This window comes from Pituophis catenifer, unplaced genomic scaffold, assembly GCF_029215685.1.
Source record: "Pituophis catenifer annectens isolate HBS135680 unplaced genomic scaffold, rPitCat1.0.hap2 SCAF_2, whole genome shotgun sequence".
Taxonomy (NCBI): domain Eukaryota; kingdom Metazoa; phylum Chordata; class Lepidosauria; order Squamata; family Colubridae; genus Pituophis; species Pituophis catenifer.
The window spans coordinates 121334383-121353869 of NW_027256882.1; the positions used below are offsets into that span (position 1 = coordinate 121334383).

The window sequence follows — 19487 nt, forward strand, 5'->3', positions numbered from 1 at the left end:
TCCACCCCATCCTCCTTCCAATGACTCTCTACCTTCCACTATTTCCCCTGCTCTGGCCTCCCTTATTGCAACTGCCATTCGTCAGGGGATTTCTGAGGGCCTGCAACAGCGTGCAGAATCAGATATTTTAGACTGCTCCAGCCAAGTCAGTCATTTCTCCCGGGGGGGGGAGGTTTCACCCAATCTGGGGAGACCTCCTTCTCCTACGTCTGCCAGCCAGATCTCCCTTTCTGCGGAGGACCTGGCCTTGGACCAGGAATGGTCTGATGATGAAGGCCTGGCTCCTGACCAGCCGGCGTTTGTGGGTCTCTTCAAACCTCACCTCTTTCGTTCTTTGTTGTTCAAGGCGTTGTCTGTAACCAAAATGTTGCCAGTTCCACCTGTTTCTGCAGCAACTTCTTCCTCTGAAGATCCTTCGGCTTCCCTTTTCGCGGAAAGACCAGTTCCAGTGGATACCTTACCTGCACCGAAGCTGTTCTCAGATGTGGTGAAGAGACAGTGGTCATCTCCAGGTTCTGGGCCCCTGCCCAACTCTCAGGATAAAAAGTTTTATGCAATGCCCAATGACTTTTCTGACTTGTTGCAGGTTCCAAAGGTGGACGCTCCAGTTGTCTCTTTGTCTTCTACCACTCATCTTGCCGGTCCTCCTGAGGAGTCCTTGCGTCCGGAGGACAAACGAGCCGAGCGGACTCTTGTCAAGGGTCACCAAGCCTCTGCCTGGGCGGTAAGAACCGCTTCGGCGGCTTCTTTTTTCAACAGGGCCTCTATTTTGTGGTTGAAGCAGCTGCAGGATCGCCTCCCAGCCTCCGACTCACGTTCTCATCAGGACATCAATAAAATATTGGCAGCTGTTGAATTTTCGGCCGATGCCTCCCTTAATTCGGCCCGTTTTGCAGCCAAGGCCATTGGATCCTCTGTCACCTCCCGCAGGCTCCTCTGGCTTCGCCATTGGCAGGCTGATGCCAGGAACAAATGGCGCCTGGCTGCCTCTCCATATGAAGGGACTAACCTCTTTGGCTCCTCCCTTGATTCAATATTGGTTGAGACCAGGGACCACAAGAAGGTTTTTCCAGTGGTCTCCCGTAGGTCAGACTTTCGTCAACAATCCTTTCAGCGAGCCCAGTCCTTTCGTCCACCTGACAGCGGATCTTCCTTTAACCGCTCCTTTCGCAACTATTCCTCCAGAGGAACGCAAGGCCAGGAATTCCAGGTCAGGTCCAACTCCAGGTTTCCCCCTAGAAGGTCCTTCCGCGGCGGCAGGGGCCGTCCCTTCCACAAGGCTCGTTAACCCTCCTCCAGATTCCTTGGTTGGAGGCCGCCTTTCCTTCTTCTCTGATGCCTGGCTTATTTCTACTTCCGATCTTTGGGTTCACTCTACTGTCACAGACGGTCTTCGTTTGGAGTTTAGAGCTTCCCCTCCCCGTATTTTTGTTCCTTGCTCTCTTTCTCAGGATCCTCCCTCCCGCGCCCGTATGGCTTCAGCGGTTGCCCACCTCCTCCAGATCGAGGCTATTGAACCTGTTCCCCCAGCTGAGCGTAGATCAGGTTTTTATTCCAGGCTTTTTCTTGTTCCTAAAGCTTCGGGGGGCTGGCGTGCCATTTTAGACCTGAAAGCATTGAACCGGTATATAACATACCGCCGGTTCAAGATGCATTCCCTTTCTACAATCTTGGAATGCATCCGGGAGGGCGATTTCCTTGCTTCAGTTGATTTAACTGAAGCATATTTGCATGTTCCCATCTTTCCACCCCACCGCTTTTCCTCCGCTTTTACTATAGGGGCTCCCATTACCAATATAGGGCACTTCCTTTCGGACTTTCTTCTGCTCCCAGGGTATTCACCAAGTTGATGGCCGCCCTTGTGGCCCACCTCCGGTCCCTACCCATCCGTATTCTATTCTACCTGGATGATATTCTTATCCTTTCCTCCTCCCTTCAGGGGGCTCAACAAGATGTTTCCACCACACTCCGCCTTCTTCAGGCTCATGGATTCTTGATTAATTGGTCCAAGAGCTCCCTGGGTCCTTCAAATCGCATCCTACATTTAGGTGCTGTCATTGACACTCTCTCATCCACAGTTTCTCTTTCTCCAGCTCGCCAGTCCAGCCTTTCTGATATGGCCTCCCAATGTTTGTCAGGCAGACCTATATCTATTCTTTCTCTTTCCAGGTTTCTGGGCAAAATGGTGTCCTCCTTTGACATTGTTCCCTGGTCCCGCTTACATTGCAGGCACCTTCAATGGTACCTGCTCCCCTTTCAACGTTCTCTTTCTGTTTCTTCCTTGCGCAAGGTCTCTCTTCCTCCTGCTGTTTTGGATTCCTTGCGTTGGTGGGGCTCAGAGGCCATTGCCAAGGGTTCCTTGTTTAAGGAGCCTCATAGGATGGTTCTTACTACTGATGCGAGCCTCTCCGGCTGGGGGGCTCACCTTAACTCTCTTATGGTTCAGGGTCTCTGGACTGAGAAGGAACTGGGTTCTTCCATTAATTTTCTTGAGTTACGGGCAATTTTCCTCGCCTTACGACATTTTCGACACCTGCTCCAGGGCCAGCACGTGCTTGTCTTAACTGACAATGTTGCTGCTAAGGCCCATATTAACAAACAGGGAGGTACACATTCTCGGTCTCTTCTTCGAGAATCTCTACTACTTGATTCCTGGGCCGAATCTCATTTAGCTTCCTTACGGGCTTCTCATATTTCTGGCAAGTCCAATATTCAGGCAGATTCCCTTAGCCGTAACTTGGTGGACCATTCCGAATGGAAGCTACACCCCGATCTTTTCCAGGACCTGTCCAATCGCTTTGGCCGACCTGGAGTTGATTTATTCGCTTCCCATATCAATCATCAGGTACCACGTTTCTTTTCCAGGTTCCCGTCTCCGGGAGCGGAGGCGGTGGATGCCCTTCGGTCCCCCTGGCCTCAGGGCATTCTGCTCTATGCGTTCCCCCCTCTACCTCTCATCGCCAAGGTCCTCCGGAAGCTTCTAGCAGAGAGATCGGAACTGATCCTCATAGCTCCACACTGGCCCCGTCGGCCATGGTTTTCGGACCTGATCGCCTTGTCCACTGCCCGGCCCTGGCGGATTCCGGACGATCAAATTTGCCTTCTGCAGGGGGCTCTCGTACACCCGGAGCCCCAATGGCTGCAGCTAACCGCCTGGAGACTGAGCGGCAGTTCCTGACCCAGGTCAATATTCCTCCCGCCGCTATTACCACCATGCAGGCTGCGCGGCGACCGTCCACTACTCGTATTTACGAGTCTACCTGGCGCTCCTTCTCGTCTTGGTGCTCAACCCGAGGGATCAGTCCTACTTCACCTTCGGTGGCTCACATCATCGGTTTCCTCCAAGATGGGTTTGAAGCGGGCCTGACCCCGTCTACATTAAAACGACAAACCGCTGCCTTGGCTTCTGTCTCTGCTTGCGCATCCTTGGCAGCTATTACTAAGGATCCTTTGATCCGTCAATTTCTACGTGGGGCATCCAACTTGAGCCCTCCAGTTGTCCACCGCTTCCCTACTTGGGATCTCTCAAAAGTTTTGGACTCCCTGACTCGGCCTCCTTACGAGCCTCTCCGGACGACGTCTTTGAAATTTATCTCCTTTAAGGTGGCCTTTTTGGTCGCAGTAACTTCAGCTCGTCGCATTTCCGAGATGGCCGCCTTGTCAGTCCGCAAGGACCTATGTGTTTTTCATCGCGACAAAGTTGTCCTCCGTTTGGACCCCACCTTTATCCCCAAAGTTAACTCCTTGTACCATCGTTCACAGGAAATCTCCTTGCCCAATTTTTGTCCTAATCCGTCTCACCGTTTAGAAAGGGCGTGGCACACTCTCGACGTACGCAGAGCCTTGAAGGTCTACATCTCCCGTTCTGCTTCATTTCGTAAGACCGAGGCCCTATTCGTCTCGTTTCAACCTACCGCAATGGGATCCAAGGTTTCCGCTCCAACTCTGGGTCGCTGGATCCGAGCCACAATTGCCTTCGCATACGAGTCCCAGTCCTTGCCGGTTCCTGCCCGTGTGTCTGCACACTCCACCAGGAGTGCTGCCACCTCTGCCGCTTGGGCTACCCAGGCCTCTCTAGAAGAAGTCTGCAGGGCGGCAACCTGGTCTACTCCGACGCCGTTCATCAGACACTACCGTCTGGATGTCTACGCGTCAGCGGATGCGGCCTTCGGCAGACGGGTCCTTCAACGAGTGCATGAGTCTTGATCTTCGGCTCACCCTATTTGGCCCGCCCTTGGACATCAAGCTTTGGTATGTCCCAGCGCTGCCTGCCGTTCCCTGTCAGGGAGGAGAATGGGCGTTGGTCCTACCTGATACGCCCGTTCTCTCCCGCGGGAGGGAACGGCAGGCAGCCCCCACCGTTTTGGGGGATGAGCCGTTGTGCCGGGGTGGGGCGGGTTCTACTTATCTTTTCCTTACTCTCAGCAGGAGACACGCCAGTCTGCAGTGAAATCCTCGCCGATAAACTGGAGAACGACAGGAAGGGCGGGGCTTAAACTCCTTGCAGACCCGGTCCTGATTGGTCAACTGACGGAGTCTACCCAGCGCTGCCTGCCGTTCCCTCCCGCGGGAGAGAACGGGCGTATCAGGTAGGACCAACGCCCATTCTATCTTTTTAACATGAAAAAATGGTTAACAGAACCAAGATTGAAATGGAAAAGAATATAATATAGGTAGCAATTTGTAATTTAACCCTTCCATTCAAAAGACAATTACTGGTAAATGTTTCTACAAATTCAAGATATATGTGATAAAGCGTGGGTTTTCTTGGGTTAAAGTGTGTTTTCTTCCAAGTCTTATTTTTGAAACATTACTTTTAGGTTCACATAGCACAATAAGTCACAATCTTAGCCCAGCATATAATGTGAATCCAGTTCATGAAGTTAGTTTATTGTTCAATGTACAATATCAATCCAGAAAACTATGCTGAATAAGACTGAGTTAATCTAAGCCTATCTAGCAAATACAACCCATATGAGGATGAATTATCTTGACTGAGGCCCTGCGGGAAGCAACAGAAGGTTTGCCTCTTTTGCCTATTTATCAGATTGCATGCTCATAATAAAAGCAAAAGGCTGTTAAGCATAATGTACAGATTGTGGGGAGGAAAATATAAATCTAGACCCTCACCGCAGATATTAAAACATAATTCAGAAAATCCAGAAATTTTTAATGTCTGTGGAAATGTAACCAAACAAAACTTTTTTAAAAAATATTTTTTTATTATTTTTTTTCTTTAAAAACAAGAACAAAAAACAGTTTCCATTTTATAACAATTCCGTATCGATGTATATCCACAATTTATATTCCCACCCCCTACATATTCATATTTGCGGATCCCTTATTCCTTACATATTGTATATACTACTCCTTAGTTATTATATATATTATATTGATATATTACTTTACATACATTGTATATTTAATACCATTTTCCGAATACTTCCTAATTTCTAGATCATCTCTATTATATATTTTCTTACTTTTTATTCCTGTCCTCTAACCATTTGTACCATTTATTCCATATTAAGTAATATTCCGTTTCATCTTTTTCTTTTATTTCTTTTGTCAATTTATCCATCTCCACACAGTCCAAAATTTTCCTTATCACCTCTTCGTCTTTTGGTATGACTATTTTTCCAATTTTGTACATAGGTTATCCAAGCTGTAGTTATAATATGTAGAATTAGATATTATATTTCTTTATTATAATTTCTTGTGGGTATGCCAATAAAAATAATTCCAGTTTCCAGTCTATATGATGTTTAGTTATCTCACCAAGCCACTTTTTAATTTTATTCCAGTATTCTTTTGCTATTGCACAAGTCCACCATAAATGGTAATATGTCCCTTATGATTTCTTACATTTCCAACAAATCGGTGATGTGTTAGGGAACATCTTAGCAAGTCTCGCTGGTGGAAGATGCCATCTATAAAACATCTTGTACTGGTTTTCCTTATAAACCACTGACATAGTCAATTTTAAATTTATTTCCCTAAGTTTTTCCCATTTCTCTAAATCTATGCTGTATCCAATTTTTTTTGCCCAGCTAATTGTTCCTTTAACCACTTCCTCTTCCATTTTATATCTCAGTAAATATTTGTATATTTTCCTAATCAACTTTTCTTCCGTACCTTGTAAAATCCTGTCTAATTCCTGCTGTTCTTTTTGGAATTCGTATATTTTCTATATCCGGTCTGGATTTGTGTATATGTCCACCAATCTGTGTCTATACCCTGATCTTTTAATTCTTGTTTGGTTTTCAAATTCCCTTGTTCATTTATCAGATCCTTATACCTGATTAATTTATCTATGTCTGTTAAATTCAGGCATTTAAAGGCTTTTATTGTGGATAACCAGTTTGGTATTTTGATGTAATGGTTTGTTTTTTTTTAATTTTTTGCCAGACCTGTAGTAAGGCATTACTGATTAAGTGTCTTTGGAAGTAACTGTGGGATTTATTTTTCCCATCCCATATGAATGCATGCCATCCTAATTGTAGGTCATGCCCTTCTAGTGTCAAGATCCTCTTATTTTTAGTTCAATCCAATCTTTAATCCATGTTAACGTTGTTGCCTGATAATATAATTCCCAATCTGGGAGTGCAAAGCCTCCTTTCTCTTTGCTATCCTGCAGTAATTGTTTTTTTCCCTTGCCAAATGTATTTTGTGGTTAATTTATTTAAATCTTCAAAAAAAAGTTTTTCCTGGTTTTATTGGTGTGACTTGGAATAGAAATAATACTATTGGGTAGTATGTTCATTTTACTAGAGGCTATCCTTCCGGTAAGTGACAATTGAAGATTTTTCCAATTTTCTAAGTCTTTTTTTATTTGTTGTATTATTTTGTTGTAATTATCTTCCTTAATTGAAGAGCATTTAGCCGATAGCCAAATTCCTAAATATTTTACTTTCTTAGCTACTTGCATATTTGTTTTTTCTTCCAATTCTCTCTCTTGTTTTTTTTGTAAGATTTTTTATTATTATTTTTGTTTTACTTTTATTAATTTTGAGCCCCACTACCTCGCCAAATTCTTCTACTTTTTGAATTAATTTAGGCTCAGATTCTAACGGTTCTTCTAATATAAATACTAAATCATCCGCAAATGCTTGGACTTTGTACTCTTTTTAAGCCTTTTATGTCCTGATCCTGTCTAATTTTTATTAAGAGTGTCTCTAAAGTTAGGATAAATAGAAGAGGAGAAAGCAGACATCCTTGTTTTACCCTTTTTGTTATATCAAATTTTTCTGTGGTATCATAGTTCATTATCACTTTTGCTGTTTGAATTATATAAATTTTTTCCACCATCTTTACAAATTTCCCCCCAAATTTCATATTTTTTAGTTGTGTAACAATAAATTTCCAATTTAAATTATCAAATGCTTTTTGGGCATCTAGGAAAACCAGTGCAGTTTGTTTTTCCAGGTGTGCCTTGTAATACTCTAATGTATTTATGATACTTCTCATGTTATTTTTTATCTGTCGTCTTGGTAAGAAACCATTTTGATCTGAATGGATGCGTTCATTTTAAACTCTTTTAACTCTTTCTGATATTATCAAGGTGAATATTTTGTAGTCCGTGTTTAATAATGAGATGGGTCTGTAATTTTTAATTTGTTGACGATCTGTATCTTCCTTTGGAATGAGTGTAAATAAATGCTTCTGTCCATGTTATTGGTAATTTGGCCTCTTCAAGTGCTTCATTAAATATTTCTAATATTAGCCATTGTAACGTTTCTTGTGTATTTTTTTTTTAAATATGGAATGCTTCACAAATTTGCGTGTCATCCTTGCGCAGGGGCCATGCTAATCTTCTCTGTATCGTTCCAATTTTAGTTATATGTGCTGCCGAAGCGAGCACGTTTCTTGTGTATTTTTGTATAACTCGACAGGAATTCCATCTGGGCTTTATTATTTTTTTGCTTTTTCAATGCAAACCCTAATTTCGTTGTAGTTATTGCGCCATTTAACATCTCTCTTTAGTCTTCTGTAATTTGGCTTATGTTCAGTGTGTCTAGATATTGTTTGATCTTGTCCTCTGCAATATTATCTTGGGGATATAACTTTGTAAAAAATTCTTGTATTATATTCTTTTTTTCTTCCCTTCTGTGCTGAATCACTCCTTTCTCATCCTGTAGTTGGTATATTATTCTTTTCTCCTTTTCTTTTTTAAATTTGTATGCTAACCAGCATCCTGGTTTATTCGCATGCTCAAAAATAAATTGTTTTGCCATTTTAATTTTCTGTGCCATTTCTTCTTGCATGGTCAAGTTGAGTTTGTGTTTTATATAATCTCTTTTTTCTTTTATCTTATTATTTTGGGCCTCTTTCTGTAATTCAAATTCCACTTTTTAAAGTTCTTCCTGTAGCATCTCTTGTTGATATTTTCTTTTATTTTTTCTTGCCGTATACACTATTGTTAGTCCATGTATATAGGCTTTTGTGGTATCCTACAGGTTTTGTAGCGATGTATCTTCTTTTTTGTTTACCGTAAAAAATCATCTCAGTTCTTTTTCTAACTTTTGTCTGTATTCTTTGTCTTTTAATAAATTTTGGTTCATTGTCCATCTCTTTTTCTTTTTCTGCCCTTTCCATATTATTTTTATTGGGTTATGATCTCCCAATTATTGGTCTCTATTTCTATTCTATCTCTTTTCGCAGTCCCGGTGTCACCCATGCCATGTCGATCCTTGTCCAAGATTGGCGTGGATTTGAGTAAAATGTATATTGACTGTTTGTCCCATGTACTTCTCTCCATGCATCCTGCAAATTTAGTTCTAATGTCATTTCAAAGAATGATTTTGGTAGTGTTTTTCTTCTTGTTTTTTTTCTTCTTGCTTTTGTAGTCTTTTTTAATGTCCACAATTGCGTTAAAGTCTCCAATTATGCATATATTTTCGTATTCCATTTCCGTTATATTATTATGTATCTTTTTGTAAAATTCATAATGATTGTTATTTGGTGCATATATTATCGTGAGTAATATTTGTTTTTGTTCCTTTTCTAACTCTATCATTAAAATTCTACCCTCTCCATCTGCATATATAAATACTCTTGATTTTATTCTTTGACATATGTTGCGAAAAGAAAAAAAAAGTAACCAAACAAATCTAATTGGTATTTTCCATGTCGTTCTATTATTATTCACTTCCCTTTGCATTCAGATAAATATTATAAAGATCCGAAAACTACAAATCCTTTCTTATACCACACTACACTCACAGTCTCAATCCGAGAAGCATGCTGCTCAAAGTTTGATCATGCAAACAGATCTGTCAAAACAAAATCCACAGCAAAGGAGAAAAACATGCTGAAGAAAAGGTCATTCACTGCAGTATATTTCAATAAAAGATTACCAGTGGAGAGGGAGGATAGAACACAATATACAGACAGACAGACAGACAGACAGACAGACAGACAGAGGGACAGACAGACAATACATGCAAAAAAAGAGAAGGAAAGTTACACTGATGGGCATAAACAGATAACACGGAAAGTAGAAGCACAGCAAAGCAAGCATTCAAGCAAGCACTGGGGACTCCGATATAGGACATGCATCAAAAACATTTTAATTGGCATAGCTAGTTATGTGACAGAATTCCAATGGCCTTTTTAGACCTGCTCTACTTCGAATTATCATGGTCAGATCATGTAAAACAAAAGCAGATGTACTGCACATTTCGTATTTTTCACAAATCAGTTAAGATTGTCGTCTTCATAGTTTACTTTCTGTAAACAAAGAAGCAGCTACTGAGATTTTAAATAACTGCTAGGTCAAAAAAATGACAGTGCTAAAACTAGGCAGAAAAGGAAAATTAAATCCACACCATTCCCAGATGACAGATTAAAAGCCAGTTTTTCTGACATCCTTCTGATAAAACATTTTTGTGACATAGGTCACAAAAATAATCACATTGTTAGAATAAAATGTCTCTCAAAAGTGAACAGAAACAGGCAATAAAATAAGAAACCTTAAGGCTCAACGTCTTACAAATGTAATTCTCTATATATCTATCCAAAGATAATCCTGATAAATTCAATAAGATACACATTTAAGTAAGTATGTTTAGGATTGCAGCGTTACAAGTAACAGAAACCCAAAGCCATTGATAACTGATTGCCACAAAGAATCTAAGTCTCAACATGCCTATTCCGTATGTGTAGATTTTTTTCTATTCATGTTAATTTGCCCTAATTTGCCATTCTTCATGGAACTGCCGAAGGGTAACAAACAACAATTGCGCATCCCTGTGCTGAATAGATTTCTTTTAAAAAAAAAAAACATATAAAAACATCAGAAATTAAAAGACATCCATTAGGATAATGGGATATAGCTACTTTAAATAAGTTAACTTAATATAAAAACATGGCAAAATATAAAGGTTTTGAGTCACATGGAAATAGATATTTCTGAAATACCAGTAAGGTCACATTAAAGCTATCCTGAGTGGCATGTATGCATCCAAAGGGGGAAAAAAATCAATATTAACGTTGAGACTAGTTAAAATAAATTTGAGTGAGAAAACTATGTGTTTTCAATGTTTTGCAATACTGCAACACAGTTCCCATATCATCATCATCATTAAAACTATTATTCATCACTCATGGGATGAATGCTCTTGAAGTTTTTTTATATTTCTAAAGATGATGCTTTAAGACAGGGATGTCACATTCGTGTCATCACGGCAGCATCACATGTCATATCGGGACTTTTTCCCCCTTCACTAAATTGGGCGTGGGCGTGGCCAGCGTATGATGCATCCAGTCCATGGGCCGCAAGCTTGACAGTCCTATTTAAGACATTGTCTCAAATGATACTGATGCCTGAGACTGATCGCCATCAGATTACCGAAATGAACTTGCAATGACATTTCAACTACCATTGGCATACTTGGCATACATGGCACTTACATTTAGAGTTAAATAAAAATAAGCTCCACAAACTGTCTATTGCTACATTTAGAGGCAAAAGATTTTCACCTGATTTTTCCTGGTACTTAAGGTTTGTTTGCTGGTTGGTTGGTTGGTTGGTTTATAAAATGTATTGGCTAGCCATCTTACCTTAAGATAATTCTGGGCGTCTTACAATCACAATGTTTCACTGCGATACCAAGCTCTGACTGCAAAATTAACATGCATATCTGATGAAGAGAGAAGACTAATCACTTACATAGAGAATAAAATTAAGCCTATGCTTAATATTTCCTGTAGCCTTATATTTATTTTAAATAAATATTGATGGTGGGATAATGGACTATGCAACAAACTGGCAAGAGGGAGAGGAATTTTTCAACTTATGTTAAGAATAATTATCTATACATAGAAATGCCTACAAACTCTGTTTATAGGAAGGCAAATAATTCCGCAGCTTTCATCTCATTTTGAAAAGCTACAGATTTATATTCTCACCTCTAGCCAATTGTGGAGTTCTGCATATTGTGATCTGTTACTTCCCTCAACATTTGCATTTCAAGAACACTGTACTGGAATAATTTTTATAAGGACCAGCTGTTGTCCTTTGTGGGAACAGTGAACTATGAATTTAGTGAGAAAAATGAAGAAATTATGGAAATCAGGACAATATAAATTCATTATTGCTGTATAATTTCTGTTTCCTTGTTGGTTTCTGCAAAAATGAAACATTTTATTGTTCACTGAGTATTACAGAGAAAATAGGTTACTAGTAGAAAACAAGACAAAGCCAGGTCCTTCCATGAAAAATATGCTCTGAAGTGTATAATATTGAATTCCTTAAGCAAATTGGTCAATAACTTATGACTGCACTGAATTTGCTCTTGTGACCCGAGTCATGCTTTCAGGTGACACACTTTCTAATACCATTTTATTATTGAAAATCTTGGTAAAACATGAAAAATTTTAAGAAATCACTTACACACAAACAAAAAAACAAAACAAAACCAGAAATGGAAAGCATCCAGTATCTTAGAACGATGTTGAACTTGGAATTTACTCTGCAATTACTTTTGTATGGATTTATATGAGCTGATTTATATAGATATTATATGTTAATAGCTAGCACAACTTTTTTCAAAGATAATTTTGGAAGCAGTTTATGACTCTAATGTTATAGATTATTTGAAATTATAGAACTATTCAGTGTCATGATCTAAATGACTCTCTAAGCAGACAAAAATCAAGTAGCATCTGAATAAAGGTGCAATATGAAAAGTAGCCCCATATTTAAATGATAATGAAACTGTAAAAGCCAAAATTACAAAAACGGATGTTGTTCTTACCTAAATGTCTCTTCTCATGCGCTGCGGGAGAATCCAAGAGTGGGTTGACTTGTATCTATTTGCCAGAGACTGAATGTAGGTTTTTTTCATTCTTTCTTGACCACGCCCTCTCTGCTCGGCTGAGCTCCAGTTTTTCGATGAAGGCGCAGTCATCCAGTGTAATCAATACAGTCCTGAAAAGAACCACACCTGGGCTCCCAGAGCAGGATGCTGACAGGGTGGGTTGGATTCTCCCGCAGTGCACTGAGAAGAGACGTTCAGGTAAGACCAAGTCCGTTCTCCAGTGCGCTGCTTGGAGAATCCAAGCGTGGAACATACCCAAGCTTAAAGGTCTATGGGTGGGGAGCTGACTGATCTCGGGCCCCGGAGTGGAGTGTACTCTCTGAAGCACCCTCTGTCCAAAGGACGCCTCACCTGAGGTATAACTGTCCAGTTTGTAGTGATGGATGAATGGTGACAAGGATGACTAAGTGGCCACCCTGCAAATGTCTATGACGGATGCTTGTGTGGCCCATACAGCCGCAGAAGTGCACGTTGCCACACTTCTAGTGGAGTGAGCTAGAATCCGTCCCGGCAAAGGCCTGGCGTTGAGCTCATAGGCCTTTGCAATACACGCCTTCAACCAACAGCCCACCGTGGAGGGGATATCTTCCTGCCCATTGAAGAGGGGTGGAACGATAAGAAGAGAGATTCCGTTCTCCTGAAGGGCGCAGTTCTTTTAATGTATCTTTAATGTATCTACGGAGGGCCCTCCTGACATCCACGGTGTATCATTTCTTCCAGTGGATGATTGGGTTCCGGACAGAAATCAGGCAAAATGACCTCCTAGGCCCAGTGGAACCAGGAGTTCACCTTGGGCAGAAAGGAGGGGTCCAACCACAGAACAACTCTGTCCGAATGGAAGATACAAAGGTCCCCTCGCACAGATAGGGCCGCTAGTTCAGATATCCTCCTGGCTGAGGTTATGGCCACGAGGAAGGCAACCTTAAGGGTCAGAGGCTGATAGTACTTAACGGTTCAAATGATGAAGACATTAGTGCTTGTAGGACTAAGGTAAGGTCCCAGGTGGGGCATTAGTGCTTGTAGGACTAAGGTAAGGTCCCGCTAACCTGAAACCACCAGAGGTTTCAGGTTAGCGGCTCCCTTGAGAAAACTACGTACCCTCAGATGTTGAGTGAGGGGACGTCAGGTGCCATCTGTCAATACTGTAGACAAGGCCGTGACCTGTCGACGGAGGGTGTTGGGAGCCAACCCTTTGTCCAACCCCCGTTGCAGAAAGTCCAGGATAAATACATAAATACCACACCTGGGTATAACCCAGGGCCCCGAGATCAATCAGCTCCCTGCTCATAGACCTTTAAGCTTGGGTATGTCCCACACTTGGATTCTCTAAGCAGAGCACTGGAGAACGGACGTTGGTCTTACATGAACATCTCTTCTCAGTGCACTGCGGGAGAATCCAACCCATCCTGTCAGCATCCTGCTCTGGGAGCCCAGGTGAGGTTCTCTTCAGCACCATATTGATTACACTAGATGACTGCGCCTTCATCGAAAAACTGGAGCTCAGTCGAGCAGAGAGGGCGTGGTCAAGAAAGAATGAAAAAAAACTACACTTAGTCTGGCAAATAGATACAAGTCAACCCATGCTTGGATTCTCCTGCTGTTACTTCATTATATGCAGATTATGCCTGTTTTCCTAAAAGATGGGAACAAATTACTTACTGCAGATAACAAAAAAGTGTACAGGTAGTCCTTGACTTACAACCATTTATTTAACAAGTGTTCAAATTTACAAAACACTGAAAAAGTGTCTTATGACCGATCCTTACACTTACGACTATCACAGCATCCCACAGTCACATGATCAAAGTTTGGGTGCTTGCCAACCAGTAAGTGCTTAAGACAACTGCAGTGTCATTGGGTCACATGATTGTTATTTTTTTACCTTCCCGGGAATTTCCAACAAGCAAAGTCAATTTGCTTAACGACCACATAATTCACTTAGCAACCATGGCAATTCACTTAGCAACCATGGCAAAAATCTCCTAAAATCGGAACAAGTCACTTAATGAACACATCACTTAACAACAAAAGTTCTGTCCCAATTGTGGACACAAGTCTAGGACTACATGTATGATCTTTCTGAAGAACATTAGACAGAGTTCTAACAAAACCTCCTATTTATGCCTCTTTACATTTCTAAAAAGCAATTTTGCTAAGCAAAAGTAGCTTTCCTTACTTTACGCTAATATCAAAAATTCAAACCGTTCAGTTTTCCTGCCCTATTCTTTTTTGGAATGTATGGAATGCAATTAACAATCAGCAACTGCTATTTGATACAATAAATGAAAGTAGTCCCAGATAAAAAGATGTATGACTATTAATATTTTAATATATCATTTTGTAGTTCAAAGAACAATAACTCTAAATCAAAATGTTATGTTTGTCTGCACATAACTAAAATCCATACAGGTAATCCTCAACTTACAACCATTCATTTAGCAACTGTTTGAAGTTACAACAGCACTGAAAAAGTGAGTTACAATCAGTCCTCACATTTATGATCATCACAGCATCTCCATGGTCACTTAATCCTAATACAGGTGGCTGGTAACCAGGTTGCATTTACAGCAGTTGCAATGTCCCATAATCAGGTGATCATTGCCTTCCAACAAGCAAAGTCATTGGAGAAGTCAGCAGAGAAGGTCGCAAACTGTTTGCAATTGTAGGTGGTGTCTCACTTAACAAGCATGGTGATTTGCTTAAGAACCATGGCAAAAAAGATTGTAAAATTGGATGCAGTCACATGATACTTCACTTAACAACCACACTGTTTAACAACAAATTTACCAATCCCAATTGTGGTCAAAAGTTAAGAACTATCTGTATTGCATCACTAATTTACAGCATTGACAGCACCACCAGAACATTGGCAATTTCACCAGAACAGCTTGGACCCAAGATCTTATCTTGGACTGTAAATTTTACGAACTGGTGTTTAAAAGAATGAATACTGAGGAAAAATTCCTAACATCAACTGATAAGGTATATCAGAAATAGAGAAAATGCACATTTTTAATCCACAAAAAATTGCTATTCATCACTGTACTTATTGATTCCTTTGGGATTCAAGCAACAATACTCTGCATAAACAAAGTTAAAACCTCCTTTGAATCAAACTCAGCTCTTGGTGAGACTACACATTTCTCACAATATAGTTTTTTCGGCAATAAAGTGCAGCAGTTAAACCTTGTCCTCTTTCATCTTTCCAGGCTAGCTTACTGCCATTTCCCAATGATCTTCCGTCTGAGTGTTAACTAGGTGTAATCCTGTTTAACTTTTCATAGTTGGCCAAATTTGCCCCAAATGAATTTCTATAAAAGTAGGGATAGAACGGTATAATAAAAGGAGCCAAAGAAATGTTTTCTTGTACCTGTTTCATTAAGATTTATTTATCCAAAGCAGAAGTAATCCAATCAAGCCTCAAAGAGCTAATACCTTTATATTATTTATAATATACAGTTTGCTTCATTCAATTCTCTATTAAGGAAGGCTAATTTTTAGAACTATGCTATTTCAAGTATGATTTCCTATATATGATAATCCAGGTTCGAATGTAAAGATGACTAGCAATATACTTGGGATATAATGAATGTGATTCTGCCAGTTCCACCTAGTGGTATAAGCAAGATTTCGTTCCCTACCAATCTGCTTGTAAACTAATTCACTGACAATATACTCTTTGCCTTTACTTTGGAGGTATAGAACAGCATATTACATTTTCAATGTTTTTCTGCAATCACAAGTTGTTGTTGTTGTTTTTTAAATTGAAGTCTCGCCACCCACCCATATTTAGGGAAAAATGGAAATCAAGTATTTCAATAAATAAAATAATAAATGGTTAAAATAAAAGGAATTTAAAACCTGAAACTAAAAAGGAATTTGAGTTTTATCTGACCTGGGGTGAAGCTTCAAGTTAGAAGAACCTACCTTGCTACAAGCTGCTCAACTAGCACAATTAGGCCTTAATTGTCTGAGTACATCTATTTTAGATAACTACAATGTCTCTAAGCCAATCAAGTGCATATGTAAACTTATATAGGTATAGGGTCAAAGGGTGAAAATGTTGGGTTCATGCAAAAGTTGAAATTACAAAGTTTGAAGGCCATTCATTCTCTTTCAATGGTGTAGAGAACTGTAGAAGGGGAGTTGGTCCTACCTGATACGTTCCTTCTCAGAGTGCGGGGAAGATCATCCAGGAATGGGTGGTGCTCTGCTGCTCTGCTTGGAGACCAAGTAAATTTATGTGAAGCCGCTGGGTGAGATCATCCGTGGCTTTGGGGTGGAGTTCCATCAGTACGCTGATGACACTCAGCCGTACATCTCCACCCCAGGGCATCCCAACGATGCCCTTGAAGTGATGTCCCGGTGCCTGGAGGCCGTGCGGATCTGGATGGGGAGTAACAGGCTTCGACTCAACCCTTCCAAGACCGAGTGGCTGTGGCTTCTGGCGTCCTGATATAGCCAGCTGGTGCCATCGCTGGCTATTGGGGGCGAGTTATTGGCCCCCACGGATAGGGCTCGCAACTTGGGCGTCCTCCTGGATGCACGGCTGTCTTTAGAAGAGCATATGACGGCCGTGGCCAGGGGGGCTTTTTATCAGGTCCGCCTGATTCGCCAGTTGCGTCCCTTTCTGGATCGGGACTCCTTACGCACAGTCACTCAGGCACTCATTTCCCGCCTGGACTACTGCAATGCTCTCTACATGGGGCTCCCCTTGAGGAGCACCCGGAGGCTCCAACTGGTGCAGAATGCGGCCACGTGGAAGATTATGGAAGCGAGGGGGCGCTCCCATGTGACACCTCTCCTGCGTGAGCTGCATTGGCTTCCAGTTGTCTTCCGGGTGCACTTCAAGGTGTTGGTTACCACCTTTAAAGCGCTCCATGGCGTAGGACCTGGGTATTTGCAGGACCGCCTTCTGCCGCCGATAGCCTCTCACTGACCAATATGCGCCCACAGAGAGGGACTCCTCAGGGTGCCGTCAGCCAGGCAATGTCAGCTGGCGACCCCCAGAGGGAGGGCCTTCTCTGTGGCAGCTCCTGCCCTCTGGAACGATTTCCCCTGGAGATACGAAGGATATCGGATCTCCGGGTCTTTCGCCGTGCCCTGAAAACTTTTCTTTTCTATCAAGCAGGGCTGGCGTGAACCCCCTCCCCCTTTTTTAGTCTTTTTAGTTTTTTAGTTTTAAATTGTCATGGGGTTTTAATTGAATTGTTTTAAATTGGGCCAGTTATGTAATTCTTTTTAACAATTTTAAATTTTGTATCGGCATGTGTTTTAGTTCTGGCTGTTCACCGCCCTGAGTCCACTAGGAGAAGGGCAGTATACAAATTGAAATAAATAAATAAATAAATAAAATAATAAATTTTTCTTGGCCACGCCTCCCCTACCTGGGTCCTCCCCAGTTCGACGATGGCGTAGCAATGATGATGATGAGGCTCACAACCTGTGAAAAGATCAATCCCTCCCGGACTATGGACCAGACAGTCACCAGGGTGGGGCTGGATAATCTTTCCTGCACTCTGACAAGGAGCGTATCAGGTAGGACCAACACCCCTTCCCATTCTGGCGGGAAGATCATCCAGGATCTTCCAAAGCCAGTCAGTCGTAAGGGTGGAAAGCAGTCTGGTCCGAAGTCCCCCGCTCTGTGGAGTCCCAGGAGGATTCACCCGGTTCCAGCTATGCCAGCCGAATGCGAAGACCAAGAAGCACAGCGATGCTCAAGGCCATGGATGGACCTGAAGCCATCTGCGAGGTCACGCCAGACCGAATGCAATCTCCTGGAAGTAATGAAGCGACCAAGATGTCGCGGAAAGGAACCTGGAACCCAACAAAGAACTCCATCTTCCCCAAGGGAGGAAGACCCAAGCTGGCCAAAAGGTCCAGCCGGTTATCAAATCCGCTGGGTTGCGGGCTACGGCCTTGGAAGCCATTCCAGGTCGTGGTCCCCAGAATACCCCTGGAAGATAAAGTGAGGGTCAGCCTGAACCCAATTGCGGTGGGTTGGTATGTCTATCAGGTCCGGTCCTGTTGGGAAGGACACCAGGAAGGGAATCCGGCAAATGACTCAATGGTGAGTAACCCACCAATGCTATCAGGTAACCAGAGCCCCGCTCGAGTACAACCGTAGCCATCTTCAGAGTGGTCAGGTGGCCCAGACTTACCGTTCCCATCATTCGATGGCTACGGTTATACTTGAGCGGGGCTCTGGTTACCTGATAGCATTGGTGGGTTACTGTCTGCTAGTTGCCTAGTCTATGTCCAGTGGAACGTGGAAAAACCCGTGGACATGAAAGGGTAGAGCCAGAGAGAAGATGAACGTCTATGCTGCATACGTTGGTGAACGTCATCCGGGCAGCCATCATAACCAGTCGGTGATAAGGCCGTCTAGAGCCTATGATGAACAGAAGTGCCCTGAGGTGGTGATAGCCCTGCAGGGTTCCCTGGCCCCTGATGCCATCCGGCCATCCGAAAGGACCAAAGAGGGTCTACCACCCCATGCCCAGGAACCTCCTGCCCTGATGGTCCCAGAAAGGAACTACGAAGTGGGTCATAAAGGCGGTGCAGACAGGCAACCAGAGATAAGCAGGGCTATTGACTACAAAATTCCAGGCTCAAGCAGCTGCAAGTGTCCGGCACGTAGCTACTCCGACCACCATGGAGAGGTGGTCCGATGCAATAGGACCACAATTCCTGAGCCAGTAGGACGGAGCTGTCCGCCACTTCAGCGAATGGTGGTACACACAGTAGGGAGTCAGTATTCTTCGGTTATGGCCCCCCACCCAGTGGAGGTAGCTCACGATGGAGAGATGGCCCCGCCCCACCGAATAAGGCAGGTCAGGAGGCCCCCTGCTGCAAACCTGACTGGAATTAAGTGTTAGGGCGGCTGCAAGGCAAGAGTCTGGAAGGTAGGTACCAGAAGGATATATAAGGGTTCCCCAATACCCACCCCCAAGGGAGTAATCATACGTTAGACTATTGATCATAGATCCCGTTCAGTGAAAAGCCCGGCGAAATAAACCCCAGAACCGGAACTGGTAAGTGCCAATCCAGCCAGGGAGTCAGGAAATGACTGGAAGGAACTGACACCTAGTTAGCCCAGGCATCCTAGTAGCAGCTCCCCCCAGGGATCAACGAGAGGTCAAACCCTATCGCCGACTGAAAGTGCCA

At 42.5% G+C, this 19487-nt stretch overlaps 1 protein-coding gene and 1 non-coding gene across 2 annotated transcripts in view; both read right to left on the reverse strand.

Moving 5' to 3' along the window:
* The window catches only part of MAP2K7 (mitogen-activated protein kinase kinase 7), a 45292-nt gene that overhangs the window by 13851 nt on the left and 11954 nt on the right, over positions 1–19487 (reverse strand). The window lies entirely within an intron of this gene.
* LOC139313534 (U6 spliceosomal RNA) lies at positions 7754–7861 on the reverse strand. The gene has a single exon (XR_011600136.1). It is a non-coding gene; the product is annotated as a U6 spliceosomal RNA (small nuclear RNA).